The sequence below is a fragment of the Scyliorhinus canicula genome, chromosome 13 (assembly GCF_902713615.1).
Source record: "Scyliorhinus canicula chromosome 13, sScyCan1.1, whole genome shotgun sequence".
NCBI lineage: Eukaryota > Metazoa > Chordata > Chondrichthyes > Carcharhiniformes > Scyliorhinidae > Scyliorhinus > Scyliorhinus canicula.
In genome coordinates, this window is record NC_052158.1 from 9,923,026 (window position 1) to 9,944,479 (window position 21,454).

The 21,454-nt window shown below is 56.2% G+C and overlaps 1 pseudogene; it reads left to right on the plus strand.

Moving 5' to 3' along the window:
- LOC119975740 overlaps positions 1-18,707 on the plus strand; it is a 41,640-nt pseudogene extending 22,933 nt beyond the window's left edge.
- Positions 18,708-21,454: the final 2,747 nt, after the last annotated feature.

Consider the following 21,454-nt stretch of genomic DNA (forward strand, 5'->3'; position numbering starts at 1 on the left):
CAGATTCCCGTTCCAATATTCACCAGAAGCAGCGACAAACCAGGACTGCAGCAGACTTTCCCAAAGCAGAGATTTGATACCAAGACTGCGAGCGATCCGATCCGATTGCTGCACATAGAACATAGAACGATACAGCGCAGTACAGGCCCTTCGGCCCTCGATGTTGCACCGACATGGAAAAAAACTAAAGGCCATCTAACCTACACTATGCCCTTATCATCCATATGCTTATCCAATAAACTTTTAAATGCCCTCAATGTTGGCGAGTTCACTACTGTTGCAGGTAGGGCATTCCACGGCCTCACCACTCTTTGAGTAAAAAACCCACCTCGGACCTCTGTCCTATATCTATTACCCCTCAATTTAAGGCTATGTCCCCTCGTGCTAGCCACCTCCATCCGCGGGAGAAGGCTCTCGCTGTCCACCCTATCTAACCCTCTGATCATTTTGTATGCCTCTATTAAGTCACCTCTTAACCTTCTTCTCTCTAACGAAAACAACCTCAAGTCCATCAGCCTTTCCTCATAAGATTTTCCCTCCATATCAGGCAACATCCTGGTAAATCTCCTCTGCACCCATTTCAAAGCTTCCACGTCCTTCCTATAATGAGGCGACCAGAACTGTACGCAATACTCCAAATGCGGCCGTACTAGAGTTTTGTACAACTGCAACATGGCCTCATGGCTCCGGAACTCAATCCCTCTACCAATAAAGGCCAACACACCATCGGCCTTCTTCACAACCCTATCAACCTGGGTGGCAACTTTCAGGGATCTATGTACATGGACACCGAGATCCCTCTGCTCATCCACACTACCAAGAATTTTATCATTAGCCAAATATTCCGCATTCCTGTTTTTCTTTCCAAAGTGAATCACCTCACACTTCTCCACATTAAACTCCATTTGCCACCTCTCAGCCCAGCTCTGCAGCTTATCTATGTCCCTCTGTAACCTGCAACATCCTTCCGCACTGTCTACAACTCCACCGACTTTAGTGTCGTCTGCAAATTTACTCACCCATCCTTCTGCGCCCTCCTCTAGGTCATTTATAAAAATGACAAACAGCAACGGCCCCAGAACAGATCCTTGTGGTACGCCACTCGTAACTGAACTCCATTCTGAACATTTCCCATCAACCACCACTCTCTGTCTTCTTTCAACTAGCCAATTTCTGATCCACATCTCGAAATCACCCTCAATCCCCAGCCTCCGTATTTTCTGCAATAGACGACCGTGGGGAACCTTATCAAACGCTTTACTGAAATCCATATACACCACATCAATTGCTCTACCCTCGTCTACCTGTTCAGTCACCTTCTCAAAGAACTCGATAAGGTTTGTGAGGCATGACCTACCCTTCACAAAACCATGTTGACTATCCCAAATCATATTATTCCTATCTAGATGATTATAAATTGTATCTTTTATAATCCTCTCCAAGACTTTACCCACCACAGACGTTAGGCTCACCGGCCTATAGTTACCAGGGTTATCTCTACTCCCCTTCTTGAACAAAGGGACCACATTTGCTATCCTCCAGTCCTCTGGCACTATTCCTGTAGCCAATGATGACCTAAAAATCAAAGCCAAAGGCTCAGCAATCTCTTCCCTGGCTTCCCAGAGAATCCTAGGATAAATCCCATCAGGCCCCGGGGACTTATCTATTTTCACCTTGTCCAGAATTGCCAACACTTCTTCCCTACGCACCTCAATGCCATCTATTCTAATAGCCTGGGTCTCAGCATTCTCCTCCACAATATTATCTTTTTCTTGAGTGAATACTGACGAAAAGTATTCATTTAGTATCTCGCTTATCTCCTCAGCCTCCACACACAACTTCCCACCACTGTCCTTGACTGGCCCTACTCTTACCCTAGTCATTCTTTTATTCCTGACATACCTATAGAAAGCTTTTGGGTTTTCCTTGATCCTACCTGCCAAAGACTTCTCATGTCCCCTCCTTGCTCGTCTCAGCTCTCTCTTTAGATCCTTCCTCGCTTCCTTGTAACTATCAAGCGCCCCAACTGAAACTTCACGCCTCATCTTCACATAGGCCTCCTTCTTCCTCTTAACAAGAGATTCCACTTCTTTGGTAAACCACGGTTCCCTCGCTCGACCCCTTCCTCCCTGCCTGACTGGTATGTACTTATCAAGAACATGCAATAGCTGTTCCTTGAACAAGCTCCACATATCCAGTGTGCCCAACCCTTGCAGCCTACTTCTCCAACCTACACATCCTAAGTCATGTCTAATGGCATCATAATTGCCCTTCCCCCAGCTATAACTCTTGCCCTGCGGGGTATACTTATCCCTTTCCATCACTAACGTAAAGGTCACCGAATTGTGGTCACTGTTTCCAAAGTGCTCACCTACCTCCAGATCTAACACCTGGCCTGGTTCATTACCCAAAACCAAATCCAATGTGGCCTCGCCTCTTGTTGGCCTGTCAACATATTGTGTCAGGAAACCCTCCTGCACACATTGTACAAAGAACGACCCATCTAATGTACTCGAACTATATCTTTTCCAGTCAATATTTGGAAAGTTAAAGTCTCCCATAACAACTACCCTGTTACTTTCGCTCTTTTCCAGAATCATCTTCGCCATCCTTTCCTCTACATCCCTAGAACTATTAGGTGGCCTATAGAAAACGCCCAACAGGGTGACCTCTCCTTTCCTGTTTCTAACCTCAGCCCATACTACCTTCACGGAGAATCGCGGGGGGTGGGGGGTGGGGGGGGGGGGGGGGGGGGGGGGGGGTGTTCCTCTGTCAATGGCCCCCGTCTCACGCTACGTAGTTTGCGTGGGAGAGACTCCCAAGCGATTGCCGAGGAACCGGAGAATCGCGGGAGTGGAGCCGGTGCCGATTGCGGCATCAACGGCCATTCTCTGCCCCTGCGCTGATTGTGATTTTGGCGTGGAGGCTCGGAGAATCCTGGCCATGGGGTTGGATTCACCTCAGCTCCGCGCCGAAATCAGGTAAAGTGATTGGCCGGAGAATAGGCTCTGACGCCGAAACCGGCTTTGGCGCTGGTTTGGCGTCGATTTCCGATTCTCCGTAACCCCCAAAATGACGGATTCGCAATAGGTGCCCCGACGACCGATTCTCCGGGGCCTGAGCGATTCTGCGGCCTGGATGGGTCGAAGTCCCAACGGCGTGGTTCTAACCACGTGTAACAAATCGCAATGCCGGCGTGCTGGCTGATGCGGCGGTGGGAGGAGGGAGGAGTTGGCGCGGGGGGACTGCGAGCTCCCATAACGGGCACCGGCCGTGTTTCCTGCAGTGGGAGAGGGGAAGGGGGGGGGGGAACAGGCCAAGCAGTCGGGGAGCCTCCGACATGACAGGGCGGTGCTCACGCAATGGGCGCCATTATGGCGGCCATCCTGGTGCCCACCCCCCCTGGTGCCCCTGGGTGAACGCAGAGTTAACGGCCGTATGGGTAGGTGCCCACCCCCCTCCCTGGCCACCCAACCCAACCAGCGACACCCACAGGGAGACCACCCAGGGCCACACCGACGGCAGCCCCCAGTGAGGCAGTGGCATCAAACAGTGGCCCTGGCAGCGGGGACGGGCGCCAGCAGCGGGGCACCGACGGGGCCGGGATGGGGGACATCTGTGGCTAGGCTGCGCGGTGCCAACCGGGGCCACCATGTAGCCCAAGGTACCTGGCTGTGCATGGGTGTATGGCCATGGTAACATTGTGTCCCCTCACCCCCTGCAGATCATAATGTTCGGGCACCACCCAGCGACGCTGGCCGCCGTGGCGGGGGCCGCTGCCCTGCATGCAGCCCTGTGGCAGCGTCAGCGCAGGCGGCTCAGAGAGGCGGCGGAGGCCGCAGCAGAGGAGCGGGCTGCAGTGGGGCAGGTACCAGCCACTCAGGCTGGAGGGCCGCCTGCCCGACAGGCCGAGGAGGAACGGGACAAGGGGGAGGAGGAGGAGGAACGGGACGAGGGGGAGGAGGAACGGGACGAGGGGGAGGAGGAGGAGGAGGAGGAACGGGACGAGGGGGAGGAGGAGGAGGAACAGGACGAGGGGGACGAGGGGGAGGAGGAGGAACGGGACGAGGGGGAGGAGGAGGAGGAACGGGACGAGGGGGAGGAGGAGGAGGAACGGGACAAGGGGGAGGAGGAGGAACGGGACGAGGGGGAGGAGGAGGAGGAACGGCACGAGGGGGAGGAGGAGGAGGAACGGGGGGAGGGGGAGGAGGAACGGGAGGAGGGGGAGGAGGAGGAGGAACGGGACGAGGGGGAGGAGGAGGAGGAAAGGGACAAGGGGGAGGAGGAGGAGGAACGGGACGATGGGGAGGAGGAGGAACGGGATGAGGGGGAGGAGGAGGAGGAACGGGACGAGGAGGAGGAGGAACGGGACGAGGGAGAGGGGGAGGAGGAGGAGGAACGGGACGAGGGGGAGGAGGAGGAGGAACGGGAGGAGGAGGAGGAGGAGGAGGAATGGGTGGAGGGGGAGGAGGAGGAGGAACGGGACGAGGGGGAGGAGGAGGAGGAACGGGACGAGGGGGAGGAGGAGGAGGAACGGGACGAGGTGGGAGGTGGAGGAGGAACGGGACGAGGGGGAGGAGGAGGGGGAACGGGAGGAGGAGGAACGGGACGAGGGGGAGGAGGAGGAACAGGACGAGGGGGAGGAGGAGGAGGAATGGGACGAGGAGGAGGAGGAACGGGACGAGGGGGAGGAGGAGGAACGGGACGAGGGGAAGGAGGAGGAGGAACGGAACGATGGGGAGGAGGAGGAACGGGACGAGGGGGAGGAGGAGGAACGGGACGAGGGGGAGGAGGAGGAGGAACGGGACGAGGGGGAGGAGGAGGAGGAACGGGACGAGGGGGAGGAGGAGGAGGAGTTGGTGGTGATAAAGGAGGCCCCACGCCTACCGGCGCCGCCAGGAACTCCCGGACCGGGCCTGCAGGGGGAGGCTGCGGATGAGCCGGGAAACCGTCGCTCACATCTGCCACATGATGGCAAACCTGGCACCGCATGGGACTGGGGGAGGACACCCGCTACCGGTGGCCATCAAGGTGACGGTCGCCCTCAACTTCTACACCACGGGGTCGTTCCAGTCGCCGAGTCGGGATCTGTCCGGCATCTCACAGGCATCGGCACAGGTGCATCCGTGCCGTCACCAACATCCTGTATGCCCCTGGCATTCAGTTCCCTGTGGACCGTGCCCACCAGGATGTCCGGGCAGCGGGGTTCGCTGCCATCGCCAGGATACCCCAGGTCCAGGGGGGCATCGATGGGGTGCATGTCGCCCTATGGGCACCGGCGGATGAGAGGCCGATGTTCAGGAACAGGAAGGGGCACCACTCCATGAACATACAGATGGTCTGTGACCACCAGATGAAGATCCTGCAGCCGGTACCCAGGCAGTGGGCATGACTCGTTTATCTTGGCGCAATCATTCATACCCGGCATGTTTGAGGGACGCCCCCCCCCCTCCCCCCGGCTGCGGGGCTGGTTGCTGGGCGACAGGGGTTACCCGTTGCGCGCATGGCTGGTGAAGCCTATACAGAGGCCACAGAGCGACGCGGAGAACCGCTACAATGAGGCCCATTGTTCTACCAGGGGTATGTGGAGAGGTGCTTCGGGGGGCTGATGATGCGCTTTAGGTACCTGGACCACTCTGGAGGGGCCTCCAGTACGAGGCAAGGAGGGTCGGCATCATTGTTGTGGTCTGCTGCTCCTCCACAACATCGCGCAGCAGAGGGGCGATGTGCTGGAGGAGGATGAGGAGGCAGGGCAGGCCTTGTCAGCCGAGGAGGAGATGGGGCAGAGGGACAATGGGCGGGGCATGCACGGGAGGCTGCACTACGCCACCAGCAGGGGCAGCGAGCGTGCGATGCTTTGGTCGATGCACACTTCACCAACTGGGGTGGGGGTGGGATTGCTGGGCCGGGGCATGGACACCACATTACCGCACCCCCTCACTACCGACCACCCCCACCTCCCCCACCACTGAACACTCACCTCCCCCACCACCGAACACTCACCTCCCCCACCACCGAACAAACTCACCTCCCCCACCACCGAACACTCACCTCCCCCACCACCGAACACTCACCTCCCCCACCACCGAACACTCCCCTCCCCCACCACCGAATACTCACCTCCCCACCACCGAACCCTCACCTCCCCCACCACCGAATACTCACCTCCCCCACCACCGAACACTCACCTCCCCCACCACCGAACACACCCCTCCCCCACCACCGAACACTCACCTCCCCATCACCGAACACTCACCTCCCCCACCACCGAACATGCCCCTCCCCCACCACCGAACACTCACCCCCCCCACCACCGAACACTCCCACCTCCCCCACCACCGAACACTCACCTCCCCACCACCGAACACTCACCTCCCCCACCACCGAACACTCACCTCCCCACCACCGACCACTCCTACCTCCCCCCCCACCGAACACTCACCCCCCGCCAAACCACTCGCATGCACACCACCCCTCCATTATATATATTCCTGGGGCACTGGGTTGCCAGGTCTGGTCCACGGGATGGAGGATGATGTCAGCCCGCTCTGCGATGAGCTCCGAGCTCCACATCGTGAGACAATGTCTGACTCATGGACACAGTAGCACCTCCCAACTGGGTGATCCCTGCGTCCGAGCTGGACAGTCCATCCCATGGCCCTGTCGTATCACTGGGGACGGGGTGATGGGGACGTGGGGTGAGGGGTGGGGGCTGTGTGGTTCACCCACTGGGACACACTCTTCCACCACCCCTCCCCCACAGTGGACATCACTTACCGCCCCACCCCCGCACCCATCGGACAGAGCACCAGAGGCAGCTTTCATCGGTGATAACATGTGTTTAATGTGCAGAGGTATATACAGTCTGTGCCCGAGCCCCTATAACTAAACTATGCCCTGCACCCATGCCAACTTAACTGGTGTCTATGTTTCTGGCCTTATGCGCCCTATAACTACGCCTAGGTGGTTTCCCAGATGGTACAGCAGGGGTGGAGGTGGACTGCTGTGACCCCTGCCCCGTGATGATGGTCCCCATTGGCGCACGTCTCCTGGGTGGTCCAGGCTGCTCCTCGGGCATCCCGGCTGGCGTACTGCCGCCCTGTTCTGCCTGCTGCCCACTAGATGCACCAGGGACAGGAGGGGGGAGTCTGAAGTGCTGCGGTGTTACGGCACCTCCCCTGCAGTGTATGGGCCCCAGCACCTCCTCCTCCCTCGGGGTGCCTGATGGACCCCGGCTTCTCAATGGGATGGGGGTGTGCGCTGCCATTCCTGGAGGCCCGCTCTGGTATCGACCAGGGTCTGGCCATGGAGCTCAGGGAGTGGGCCATCCCTGTGACACCAGCCAGCACCTGGGCAATGGTGCCGATGCTCTCAGCCATGGCCTGCTGAGACTGGGCCACACTGCGGAGCACCGCTGCAATCTGTTAGTGGGCAGCCATGTCCTGGGCCATGGCCCCCACCTGCACAGAATGCCGCAGGCCTTGCACAGCCTGACCCATGTCCAACACCTTCGCCTCCAGTGCCTCCACCACGGACGCCACCCGTGCGGTTTCAGCCTGGGTGGCACGCACGACTGGCACCATTCCCTGCTCCTACACACGGTTGGACTCCTCCACCTGCGTCTGCAGGGGCTGGAAGCCGGCCGTCATCCCCTTCTCTGGTCCCTGGCTCTCTGACTGCACCTGATCTATGGGTGGGAGTGGATATTCCAGGAACCCGGGACCCGTCTGGGTGGCAGCTGGTTGCTGGGGCCGGGCTGCCCTCCGACTGTCCGGCCCCTCGGCTGTTCCTCCCTCCACCTGCTGTACCGGAGCGGCTGTGTGGTTCACACCGGTAAGTGTCCCAGAAGCCTCCTCACTAAAGAGCCCAGTCGAGGTGATGGTGGAGGGTCTGGGAGATTGCAGTGACGGAAAATTCCTCATCGGACCCGAAGTCCGGGGTCTCCTGGGGCGTGGTTTCCTGGCTCGTCTCGGCCGGAGGGCTGTTATTACGGCTGCCCTCCCCGTCGGTGCTTAGGTCCCTGGGAGGCACCGGCCCTGGCACTGGCTGGGGGGGGGGGGGGCACCGGCCCTGGCACTGGCTGGAGGGGAGGGGGCACCGGCCCTGGCACTGGCTGGGGGGGGGGGGGCACCGGCCCTGGCACTGGCTGGGGGGGAGGGGGCACCGGCCCTGGCACTGGCTGGGGGGGGGGGGGGGCGCCGGCTGGTCCTGCAAGACACAAGACAGCATGTATGGTCAGACAGACGGACGGGGGTGAGGCGTCAGATGTTGAGTGGGTGGGGTGGGGGGGGGGGGGTCAGGGTGGTTGGGGTGCGGGTGGTGGGGTGAGGGGGGTTGGAGTGAGGGGTTGGGGTGAGGGGGTGGGGTGAGGTGGGGTGGGGTGAGGGTGGTGGGGTGAGGGGGGTTGGGGTGAGGGTGGGGTGATGGGGGTGGGGTGAGGGGGGTGGGGTGAGGGGGTGGGGGGAGGGAGGGGGGTTTAGTGGGGTGTGGGTGAGGGGGTGGGTTGAGGTTTGGTTGGTTTGAGGGGGGTTGGTGTGGCGGTTGTGGGGTGATGGGGTAGAGGGTGAGGTGGGGGGGGTGGAGTGGGATTGGTGAGGGGGTGGGGTGAGGGGGTGGGTTGAGGGGTTGGGTGAGGTGGGGTGGGGTGAGGGTGGTGGGAGTGAGGGGGGCGGGTGTTTCGGGTGAGGGTGGCGGTGATGGTAAGGGGGTAGTGGGTGAGGTGGGTGGGGCTAGGGGTGGGGTGAGGGCCGCATACACGTAGGGGGGCTCTCACTTCGTGATTGCGCCTTCCGACCTCCGCATCAGCAACCTCCCTTCCTCCCGGCCCGCACAACGTTTGTCCCGGGCCCTCTGCTCGGGGCACTGGTGAGGGGACGCAGTTCCTGGTCCTCCCCCTCCGGATCTTCTACCCGCTTCCGGCGGTTTATCCACAGCCTCATCCTGGGTGTGGGCGCGGGTGGAAAGACACAAACAACAACAGTGTTAGACGGTCCGACGCATGCAGCCAGGGGTTGGGTCTCTGATGGCATCAGTGCACAGGGCACCCGGCCATTGGGGCTGGCATGGGTGGGTGCAGCAATGTGGGTCAAGGTGGGCTTGCGACTGTCCCCCTGAGGGGTGTGGGTGGCGGGTCACATGTGTGTGGGGGTAGGGTGGTTGGTGCCAGGGGCACAGTGCTGGGTACTCACCCTGGCTGCCCTGAGGAGGTCGTGCAGCTTCTTCCTGCGCTGGTCTGTGTGGTGAATGTACTTCATGTAATTCACACTGTATAGTATTGTGTCCTTGTGGGCTCTGTCTGTGAGCCGTTGCGCGGCTCTGCCCACAGGGGGAGATGAGGAGCTTGTACAGGGCTCCACCCTTGGCTCCGCCCATGGCCCCTCCCACTACCGGAAGTATAAAGTGCTGCAGCTTTGTGAGCCTGCCCTCAGTTCTTCTGGTCGCAGGCAGGCTCAGTTGTAAGTCTATTAAAACCACAGTTTACTTCCAATCGTGTCTCGAGTGAATTGATGGTCACATCAGTCTGCAGTCCGGGCCACCACCCAGACGGCGATGACGGCGTCTGCCACCTCTTCCCAGGCACGCTGGACAATGGCACCTGTGACCTGCGACCCGGCCCGGGGTACAGCACCAGGCTCCTCCCCTCCACAGCGTCCAGGAGGGTGTCCAACTCGCTGTCCCTAAATCGCGGAGCTGCTCTGCTGGCGGCCATCTTGCCTGCGACGCTGTGTGTGTGTGTGTGTCTGTGTGTGGGTGTGTGTGTGTCTGTGTGTGTGTGTGGTGTGTGTGTGTGTGTGTGTGTGTGTCTGTGTGTGTGTGTCTGTGTGCTGTGTCTGTGTGTGTCTGTGGGTGTGGGGGGGGGAGAATGGTTATGAGCAGCCGCGGCGTATCGGCGGCCGCTCCCCGGGAGCTTCACGTTCCGCCCGTGCTAGCCCCTGTGGGCCGGTGAATAGCTCCACCTGGAGGCCCGTTGATGCCGTCATGAAACTCCACCGTTTTCACGACGGCATCAACACTTAGCCTCAGTATCGGAGAATCCAGCCCAAGATATTAATTACATGGAGAGGGTGAGGAAATATATATTTCTGGAGATTGTCTTGTGTTGGTTTTAAGTGAGGAACACCTGTGGGAGGGACCTTTGAGTTGACTGGAGATTGTAACATTTAAGGTTCAGAATGTCCCGAGGGTTGACACATTCAGATCCTGTCTCAGGGCAGGAGGCTGAACCCTGATGGGAGGTCACAGGTCAGCTCAAGGGTCAGTGAACAACAGTTTGTGTTCAGTTGTGTTTAGTTTAAGGAGCTGGGAGCAGCAGTTGTTGGCAGCAGCTCAGCTGAGGAGCTGGGACTGTGGGACCGACAGGGCCAGGGGTGAGGGGATGGGGGGAGGGAGATGGGGGGGGGGGGTGGATCCCGCAGTGCAAATGGCATATTGGATATTGGAATTCAACCAGCAATGGTGGCCTTCCTGCTGGTCGCCGCAGCCCTGGGGGATGCCCTGCGGCTGTACGAGCAGGAGCTCCTCGAGGAGGAGGAGGAAGCTGCAGCAGCGGAGCAGGCAGCAGCGGAGCACGCAGCAGCGGAGCGAGCAGCAGCGGAGCGGGCAGCAGCGGAGCAGGCAGCAGCGGAGCGGGCAGCAGCGGAGCGGGCAGCAGCGGAGCAGGCAGCAGCGGAGCGGGCAGCAGCGGAGCGGGCAGCAGCGGAGCGGGCAGCAGCGGAGCAGGCAGCAGGCGGAGCAGGCAGCAGCGGATGCAGGCAGCAGCGGGGCAGGCAGCAGCGAGCGGGCAGCAGCGGAGCGAGCAGGCAGCGGGGGCAGCAGCAGCGGGAGCAGGGCAGCAGCGGGCGGGGCAGCGCGGAGCGGGCAGCAGCGGAGCGGGCAGCAGCGGAGCGGGCAGCAGCGGAGCAGGCAGCAGCGGAGCGAGCAGGAGCGGGGCGGGCAGCAGCGGAGCGGGCAGCAGCGGAGCGGGCAGCAGCGGAGCGGGCAGCAGAGGGGCAGAGAGCAGCCGCCCAGGTTGGAGAGCCGGCTGTCCAACAGGCCGAGGAGGGGGAGGTGCTAAGGAGGCGCCACATGAGGCCTCGTGTGTACCGGCACTGCCTGTCATTCGAGGACCTGCCGGACCGGGCATGCCATCGAAGACTCCCGATGATGGCACACCTGGCACCGCGGGGGTATGGGGGAGGGCACCCACTCCCAAGGTGACGGTTGCCTTGAATGTTTATGCCACAGGGTCCTTCCTGGTGCTGAGTGGGGACCTGGATTTCACAGACCTCGGTGCACAGGTGCATCAATACCATCACGGAGGTCCTATATGCCCAAGCGGATCAATACATCCACTTCGATATGGACCGAGCCCACCAGGATACCCGGGCAGGCACGGGAGGCCAGGGCCTACGTGCACTGGACGGTCAGATCGCCTCCAGGTTCGCCGACTAGGAGGCAGGGGGGGGGGGGGGGGGGGGGGCAGGGGCACGGACACTGCATCCCAACCGCACACCCCCTCACTTCCCACCCCGGCCAAACCCCCCCCCACCCCACCCCCACCTGCAGCCCCCTCCGTGATACATACCTGCTGCACCGCGGGGTGGGGACCCTGGGATGGAGGATGATGACAACCCGCTCTGCGATGAGCTCTGCTGCTCTGCATCGTATGACAATGTCTGACTCCTGCCCACGGTAACACTTTCCACCGCCCACCTGGGTGATCCCTGCCTGTGAGCTGGTCATTCCTACACACGGTCCCATCGAATCCCTGGGGCGGCGGTGGTCGGAGCGGTCAGGGTGAGGTGAGGAGGGTGGGGATCACGGGCCACCCACAGGGTCCACATCATTCCCCAGATACCCCCTGAGGCTCCCCCGCCACCTGGCACTGCCAGTCCTGGAGACCCGCTCTGGTTCGACCAGGGTCTGCATGCTGGAGGCCAGGGAGCACAGGGAGTGGACCATCTCCCTCTGGGACTGGGCCACCTCCCTCTGTGTCTCCGCCATGTTGGTCAGTGCCTGGGCAATGCTGCTGACGTTCCCAGCCATGGCCTGCTGTGACTGGGCCATGCTCAGGAACGCCGCTGCTATTTCCAGGTGGCTCTGGGACATGGTCGCCTGTGAGGCAGCAAACCCTGTCCTGGGCCTCGGCCAGAGCCTGCACAGAATGCCCCAGGCCTTGGGCATCGCCGATCCATAGTCCAAACCATCGCCCCAATGCCTCCACTGCGGACGCCACCCATGGAGTGTTGGCCGGGGTGACAGGCATGGTCGGCACCACCTCCTGCTCCTGCTCGCGGTTGGACTCCTCCACCTGCGCCTGCAGGTGTTGGATGCTCACCGACATCCCCTCATGTAGTCCCTGGCTCTGTGACTGCATCTCCACTATCGATGGGACTGTCTGTTCCAGAAGCCCCAGACCAGACTGGACGGCAGCTAGTCCCTGGGATCGGCCCTCCGACCATCCTCCCCCTCGGGGGCTCCTACCTCCACCTGCTGTACCGGGCCAGCTGTGTGCTGAGCACCAGAGAGAGTCCCAGGAGCCTCTTCACTAACATGGCCAACCGAGGTGAGTGTCTCTGGGATGGTGGAGGGTGTTGGAGACGCTGTGACGGGAAGTCAGTGTCATCCTCCGACCCGAGCTCTGGGGTGTCCTGGGTCTCGGCCGGAGGGCTGGTGTCCGAGCTGCTCCCATCGCTGCTCGGCTCACGGGGGGGCTCCGGCTGTGGCACTGGCTGGGGGTGGCCACTTTCAGGACCCTCTGCTCTGCCATGGTGAGGGGCTGCAGGTCTCGTGGTCCCCCTCCCGGCTTCACCCGCTCCCAGCGTTTGTGTGCGGCCTTCTCCTGAGTGGGTGGGTGTTAGTGCCAGGGGCACAGTGCTGCCTACTCACCCTGGCCACCCTGAGGAGGTTGTGCAGTTTTTTCTGCACTGCCGGCCGGTCCGGACTATGTTGCCCCCGGCGCTGACCGTCTCTGCCACCTGCGCCCAGGCACGACGAGGAGCTGCGGCTGGCAGCCTTCTTCCCGGGCCGGGGTAGAGGGTCACCCTACTCTCCTCCACGGTGTCCAAGAGAGTCTCGAGCTCTGCGTCCGTGAACCTTGGTGCCGCTCCCCTTACAGCCATCTTGTTGGCTGGGATGGTGTGTGGGGGGGGGGGGGGGAATTGTTTATGTGGGGCTGCAGCTTGTCAGCCTCCTGAGTGTCAATCACGGACCCGGCAGGTCTGGCGCCGATTTTTCTGCCGTGAAGTCCATGGATTCTCTGTTGGTCTCAACACTTAGGGCTGGATTCTCAAATCACCGGCGCTGAAATCGCACTCGGCAATCGGCCGGAGAATCCGTTTTTACGGCAAAATCGGGGGCGGCGCCATTTTTCAGATGCACTGCCCCCCCTCCAAAACGGCGTCAGCGGTGGGTATGCCACACGCCATTGGGACGGCCTCAGGACGTCACCTGAGGCCCTCCCCTGATGCTCCGCCCCGATTGGCCAATTCCTGATGGCGTGGGCCGCGTTTGCTCACAGTTTCCGGGGACCTCGCAGGGCGGCTGCGGACTGTGTCCGGCTCTTCCACAGTCGGGGGACGGGGAGCCGTTCCGCTGGCCGGTGGGGCTCAGGCGGGGACTGGGCAAACTGGTGGGGGTGGTCCGGGGGCAGCGAGAGGGTTAAAGGGGACGCTATTTGGCAGGCCGGGTCTGCACGTGGCCGGCGCCATGTTGTACGGCGCGTATACGCGTCGCCGGACCCGGCAATTCTCCACCTGTATCTGCAGGTAAAGCCGGGGGCTTTACGTGGCGCGGCTGCTGACCCTCCCCTGGGCGGGGCATCGGTGTGTCGTAAGACCAGACGCTTCCTCCGGACATGGTCTAAAAATCGGAGAATCCAGCCCTCAGTCTCGGAGAATCCCGCCCAGGGTTTTGGGTGAGTTACAGCAAAGATTTCCTGTTAATCAGGTTGACCTATTTTTTTAATATTAGAGTATATGATAGCGAGTATTAACTGTTTGCTTTGATTTTAAATAACTTTTTTTTAGAGTGCCCAATTATTTTTTCCAATTAAGGGGCAATTTCAGTGTGGCCAATCCCCCTAACCTGCACATCTTTGGGTTGTGGGGGTGAAACCCATGCAGACACGGGGAGAATGTGCAAACTCCACACGGACAGTGACCCAAGGCCAGGATTCGAACCCGGGTCCTCAGCGCCGCAGTCTCAGTGCTAACCACTGCGCCACATGCTGCCCCCAACTATTTGCTTTGATGACCCATGATAGCAAATTTCTTCTGGTGGTTTCAAATCCTGGAATCTTATGAGTTTATTCCCTTACTAGGTCAACTAATAAAAGGTTTAATGGTCCTTAACCAAAAATTAACCAAATTTGGGGGTTATTGTTCGGGACTGTTATGAATTTGGGGATCTGCTCTGGTATCGTGTCAAGAGAAACTGCAGATGGATCTGGCTGTCCTGATACAAGATTTACAAAAAGTTAGTCCACAGATACAGCAAGTGATCAGGAAAGTAAATGAGATGTTGGGCGGGATTCTCCCATCGCGCGGCTAAGTGTTGACGCCGGCGTAAAACGAGAGTGTTTTACTCTGGCATCAACAGGCCTTTTGGCGCCCGATTCTCCGGGCCACAGGAGGCCAGCACAGCTCCAGCAACTAACCTTGGCATCAACTGGGCACCGCGGGATCTGCGCAAGTGCAGTGGCATCGGCGCCAACGCGCACAGTGGCTCCCTTCTCTGTGCCGGCCCCGACGCAAAATGGGTCGGGCGACAGGGGCCGGCGCAGAGGAATGGAGCCCAAGAGGCCGGCCCGCCGATCGCGGGCCAGGCCACAACTAGGCCCTCTCCCCCCACACCCCCCCCCCCACACCCCCCCACCCCGGCATCGGGGCAGCATGGCGCAATTTGTGCGGCCCCCCCTGCGATTCTCCGACCCGGCGCGGGGTTGGAGAATCCCACCCGTTGTTCATTGTAATAAAATATAAAAATATATAATTGTTGTTGCAGCAATCAAGGGCCTTAATGCGGTCACACCTGGAGTATTCTGCACCATTTTGGTCTCCGTATTTATTAAATTATATCATTACATTAGAAGCAATTCAGAGAAGGTTCACTCGCCTGATTCCTGGGGTGAAGGGGTTATCTTATGATGAAAGGTTGAGCAGGTTGGGCCGATACCCATTGGGGTTTAGGAGAATGAGAGGTGATCTTATTGAAACATATAAAACGCTGAGATGACTTGAGAGGGTGGATGCTGAGAGGATGTTTCCCTTGTGGAGGAGCCGAGCATGAAGGGACAGTTTAAAAATGAGGGATCTGACATTTGAGACTGAGATGAGGAGAATTTGTTTGCTGTCAGAGGGTTGTTAGTGTTTGGGATTCTCTTCCCCAGTGAGCAGTGGTGACTGGGTCATGAAATATATTTAATCAGATCAGCCATGATCTTACTGAATGGTGGAGCAGGCTCGAGGGGCCGAATGGCCTCCTCCCACTCCTAATTCTTGTGTTTTTGTAATGTAATTTATGTCTGGTATCTTACAGACTCGGATTGTGTACAACCTGTGCAGTGACATTGAAACGCTGCTTAGTGGAAATTTCACTTCCCACCCACTCTCTCTCCAGCTCTTTCTCTCCTTCCCTCTGTTCCCTCTCTCCACAAACTTGCTTTTCCCCTCCCCCTCTCCTTCTCACAATCTCTCCTCCATCTCTCACATTCTCTCTCTCCCCACTGCCCTGCTATCTCACTGTGTCCACTCCTGTCCCTCACACTCTGACTGGCTCCTGTCACTCCCTCTTCTCCCCCTTCCTTCCCTTCATCTGCACTTTCCCTCTCCCCTGTTCCTCACAGCCTATTACTCCCACACACGCTCTCTCTCTGCTTCATATCCGCTCTCCTTACCTCTGCCCTTCCCATGCTGATCTCTCTCTCCCTGCCATGCACTCACACTCTCCCCTCTGCTCAATCTAACATCTTTCCCTCCCACTCTCTATCTCCTTTCCCCCTCCTACCCTCTCTCTCAGCCCCTTCCATTCTCTCTTCCACCTAGCCACACTCTCTCTTCCATTTCTCTCCTTCCCTCTTCCTTCATCATTCCGCTATACCTCTCCCTCCACCCTCCCCTCCTCCCGCTCTCTCCCTCCTCCCTCACAATCCCCCCATCCCTTCACTTTCTTTCTCATCCCATCTTGTACATTCTCTCCCCCACTCTCTCTCTTACCCTCCCACTTCCCTCCCACCTTCCTACTGTTGCCAACATCCCCTCATCTCTTTTTCACACTCTCCAACTTTTGCACTCATTCCTCTGCACTCTCTCTCTCACCCTCACACTCTCCCTGCTAACCTGCTGTCTCTACTCCTCCACCTCAGTCTCTCACACCCTCCTACACTCCCTGTCACTTCCTGTTCTCCCTGCCACACTCTCTATTTCTCAACCCTCTCCCAATCTCTCTGTAATCCGGCTTCCACACTCTCAAACCCTCCAGCTTTCCGTCACCCACTTCTGCCTCACTTTCACTCCATTCTCACACTCCCTCTCTCCTTTCCTGCTCTCTCCCTTCACCCACTCCCAGGCTCTGCTGCTCTGATTTCTCTCCTCTGACCCCTCCCCCTCCCTCACTATCCTCTCCCTCACCTACCCCGTTTGCCCCTCTCTACCCCTCCCTCTCTCTTCCCTCCCCCTCCCTCTCTAAATCACTGACTGTGTTATTTTAACTTCCCCCCAGCTCCAGCCTCTCTGACTCTGGATCTGAACACAGCGCATCCCCGCCTCATCCTGTCTGAGGACCGGACCAGTGTGAGACTCGGAGACAAACAGCAGCCGCTCCCTGACACCCCGGAGAGGTTTGATCCCTGGCTCTGTGTCCTGGGATCAGAGGGATTCACATCAGGGAGACATTACTGGGAGGTGGGGGTGGGGGGGAAGACTGAGTGGTGGCTGGGAGTGGCCCGAGAGTCTGTGAACAGGAAATGGGAATCTCCCTGATCCCTGAGTCTGGATTCTGGATTTTGGGGCTGGTTCCCGGAATTGGTTATTTTGCCGCCACCTCCCCCTCATGGACCCCCCTCACCCTGAGTGTGAATCCCGGGAAGATCGGGGTTTTCCTGGACTATGAGGGGGGACAGGTGTCATTTTACAATGCGGACAACATGTCCCATCTCCACACTTTCACCCACACTTTCACTGAGAGAATCTTTCCCTTCTTCCGTCCGGGATTGAATAACGACGGGAAAAACTCGGCCCCGCTGACAATCTGCGGGATTAAAGATCACTAACAGATCCATCCCATAATTTCACACCATCTCCCTGCCTCCTGCCAGCTGTAAACTGCTGGGAGTGGGTCTCAGTCACAGGGGGTGCGGATGGTTCAAATGGTTCCTGAGCTCAGGGTGATTACAGCTGAGGGACAATAATGTTTTGGTCATTTTGTTTTTTGTTTCCTTACTCGGTGAGGATCAACAAACACGCGGTAACTTTTCCAGTGAATCCTGGAAAATAGATTAAAATCCCCAAGATAATGGAGAATAATCAAAGCGCAGAGACGACGGAGAATTAAAACACAGACAGAAATAAATTCGGTCTCAGAGACTCCAGGTGGGAAATTGAACGTTAAGAGGGAAGAGGAACTCGGTTGAGATTGATCACCAATGGCAAGGAAATGACAAAGGAGAAAATCCAAGAGCAGGAAAATTAAATAATATCCAGGAAAGTACAAAGGAAAATACAAAATCAAATAGAAGCAAAATCAATAGGGAACAGGCAGGAGAATCAGAAACACTCACAAACCAGGGGTTGGAAATGAACAAAACATTCGACAGCCTGGAGTGTTTAAAGGTGTAGAGAGAGAAACCAGGTTAACATTCCGGGTATAAACCCTGTATGGGAACTGGGAACTGGAAGATCAGCAAGGACCTCTGTAGGGCTGGGGGAAAGAAGGAGGGAGAGAGAAGAAACAAATAGGATCTCAATTATAGAGAGGAACTTACTGGGTCGAATGACCTGTGAACTGCAGGAAGCCGGTGTCCTTCCTGCCTGTAATGTTGCTCCACAGGCGGAAGGTGGCGATAGATCACCGTGTTTGAGATGAATCAGTTCAGTGATTCTCAACCTGGGGTCGGGGAGTCTTTCCAGGGGATCCAGGAAATAATTTCTCCAGAGAGAAAGGGAGAGATAAATAAATGCACCGGGGGGGGGGGGGGATGTGGCGGGGATGAACCGAATAAATCTCAACTGTTGCAGTTTGTATAAGTTCCCAGGAGTTAGTGTTAGTTCTGCATTGAGCAGCTGTCAATATTTCCACCCCAAACCTCCCGAATCCTCTCCCTTCTTCACGGTGATGGACATTTCACTGTCATGGTTTTCAGCGGTGAGTCTCACATTGACTTTCAGTAGGAGGGGAGGGGAGGGGAGGTGGGAGACCAGCTGCTGCTGTGATACTCGCTGTCTTCAGTTTGGGCTCAGGCAGTGAGTAAGTGCCGCTATCGAGCTGCCCGGCCTGCTGAGTATTTCCATCATTCTCTGTTTATATTAATCTCCAGTTGGTTTGTTTCTTGTAATCGTGATAAATCTGTCAGTTTGACTCACTTCAAACTCTCACCGTGTTTCAATAATGTAACTTCCTTGTGTGATTAAATAACACTGACAAACTGGACTGGGTTTGTACAGGTCTGTAAATATTGTCCAGAATGTCATGTTCCAGTGGGGAATCTGTAATAAAATTGGAATAAAGGAAAATCGTGTTTCTGGGAGTTTTTATTTTACATTAAAACAGGAAGCTGCCTTGAGACAGTTTAAAGATGTAAATGATGTGACACTGCTGTGAACACTGATCTGACAGTCTGTCTGTATTGAACATGATGTGTGAACTGATGGGGTTTGTATAACATTAACAGATAATGTTTAACCAGATGAAAAGCAGTTCAGTTGCTGCACTAGAATGTTAGTGGAGTCTCAGTTATCATTTATCTCTGGTTTGTCTGCTCTGTCTCATCACTGTCCACATCAGAGAAATAATCCTGAAATCACTAGTATGTAATTACCTGTTTTATTAAAACATTATTAATGTTCTCTGTGAATGGAACCTGTTCATATTCTGGTTATTATATAGAATTATAATTTACATTGGAGGTACATGTGTACATTTGTAAAATGATTCTTTAAACAACGCAAAACAATCGGACAACCACTGGAATAGAAACAGTTTTTCTCAAAGTTCATCATTAAATCCAAGAAGCAGAAACTCAACATGTTGTTTGCGTCTGTCACTGAGTCAGGGGGGCAGGTTTCCGCAGAATATGCAGGCGGATTGGGCAGAAGGCCTGTCACTCAGAGTTATGGAGACGAGTTTCCGGACATTAGGTATGCTGATTGGCCGAAATCCCGGTCTTCCTTTTCATTGAGGCTGGGTGGGGGTGGGGCAGGGGGAATATCTTTCTCACAACACCTGAATCTTAAAGAACACATTCTTTAGGAGTTTTCACTGCCCTGAACTGTACAGAATATTGTGTCAGAACAATTCAGTGTCTTTTACACTCATGGAGTTTGAGGCTAAATTCTCCTTTAAAAGAAATGAAGAAATACAATGGACAGAATTAGCCTGAGAAAGTGGATTCAAATTATTTGCTGTTGTTTCGTGTTCCACCTCCACTAAAGGCTCAATGTCTGTGACATGAAACAGACTGATTGCAACTCAGAAAACCCAAATTAGATTTTTCCTGAGCTGGTGTAATACAGTTAGCCTCAGTATCCCTAGTTTGAGATTGGGAACATTTAGCCATGATCCCCATTCCTAATAGTGATTGTGTCTTGCTGACAAGTGCCCTGTAATGGACTTAAAGGTAAAACGTGGTGTTCATAAAGAGCACCCCTCCCTCCCCCATCGTGAACGTTGCAGCCAGCACACCGCCCTCTGTGCATCGAATCCCAAACTCCCTTCTTCCTCCTTGCCAGCAGTTCTGGTGTCTGATTGATTGAGTATTGGCGGTCCACCTCTAAGATGGTGTCCGCCAACCTCCGCCTCCCTGTGCCTTACTCTCTAACGATTAGCTTCAGTGTGTCCCATAGCGTGGAAGGGGAAATCTCTTCACTCCTATTAAAGTTCATATATTCGTCGATGACAGTGAAAGCAGAGAGTTGTGATCAATGGCTTTTTAAAGTTTGGAGGAAGGTTTTTAGTGGAGATCTCCAGGGGTCTGTGTTGGGATCCTTGCCTTTCTGAGATATCTGTTAATGATCGAGACACTAGTGTCCAGGGCTTGATTTCATAATTTAGAGGTAACACAAAGATTTGAATCATTGCCGACTGTGATGAAGATAGTCTTGAACTTCAAAAGGAGCATTGTGATTGGGCAGACAAGTGGCAAATTAAGTTCAATTCAAGTGTGAAGTAAATCATTTCGTTAAGAATCATCATCGAATCGTAGAATTTACTGTGCAGAAGGAGGCCATTCAGTCTGCACCGGCCCTGGAAAGAGCACCCTACCTAAGGCCATACCTCCATGCTATCCCCACACCTCCACCCTATCCCACCTGTCCTTTTTTGGATACTAAGGGCAATTTAGCATAGCCAATCCACCTGACCTGCACATCTTTGGACTGTGGGAGGAAACTGGAGCACCCGCAGGAAACCAATGAATATAAAGAGACAGTCTAAACTAAAGGGAGAAACTGTAAAGGAAGTTTAGGAACAGAGGGACCTTGGTGTCCATGTAAGTAAGTGATTGAAGCTACCAGGACATGTTTGAAAGAGCAGTTAACAAATTATTTTGAAATCAAAGTTCTAAATTGGGGGCAGGCCGACTTTAATAATATCAGAAATGATTTGTTCAGAGTGGACTTGGATTGGACACGTTTAGATTAATCTGTGACTGAACAGTGGGACACATTCAAGAAGGAAATAGGGAGAGTGCAGGGCCAACATGTTCCAACAAAGTAAAAGGGTAAACCCTGGATCTCGAGGGATATAGAATTAATCTGTATTTGGAGCGGCCTTGGGTAAAAAGAGAAAGGGAGGCTTATGACAGATAGCGAGAGTTCAGAACAGCAGCACCCTCAAGATGTACAGAATGTGCAAAAAGGATCTTTATAGGTGAGAGAATATAAAAGGATAGTGGCAGGTAAAATAAAAGAAAATCCTGAGTTGCTTTACAAGTCCATTTGGGGTAAAAGGGTAACTAGGGAAAGAATTAAGGCCCAGAATGGTAATTTGTGTGTGGAGCGGGAGGACATAGGGAGGGTTCTACATGAAAACTTTATGTCAGTGTTTGCTAGTGAAAGTGAAGTTGTGGGTACAGAAATCAGGGAGAATGAACATAGAACAGTACAGCACAGAACAGGCCCTTCGGCCCTCGATGTTGTGCCGAACAATGATCACCCTACTCAAACCCACGCTATACCCATAACCCAACAACCCCCCCCGCTTAACCTTACTTTTAAGGACACTACGGGCAATTTAGCATGGCCAATCCACCTAACCCGCACAT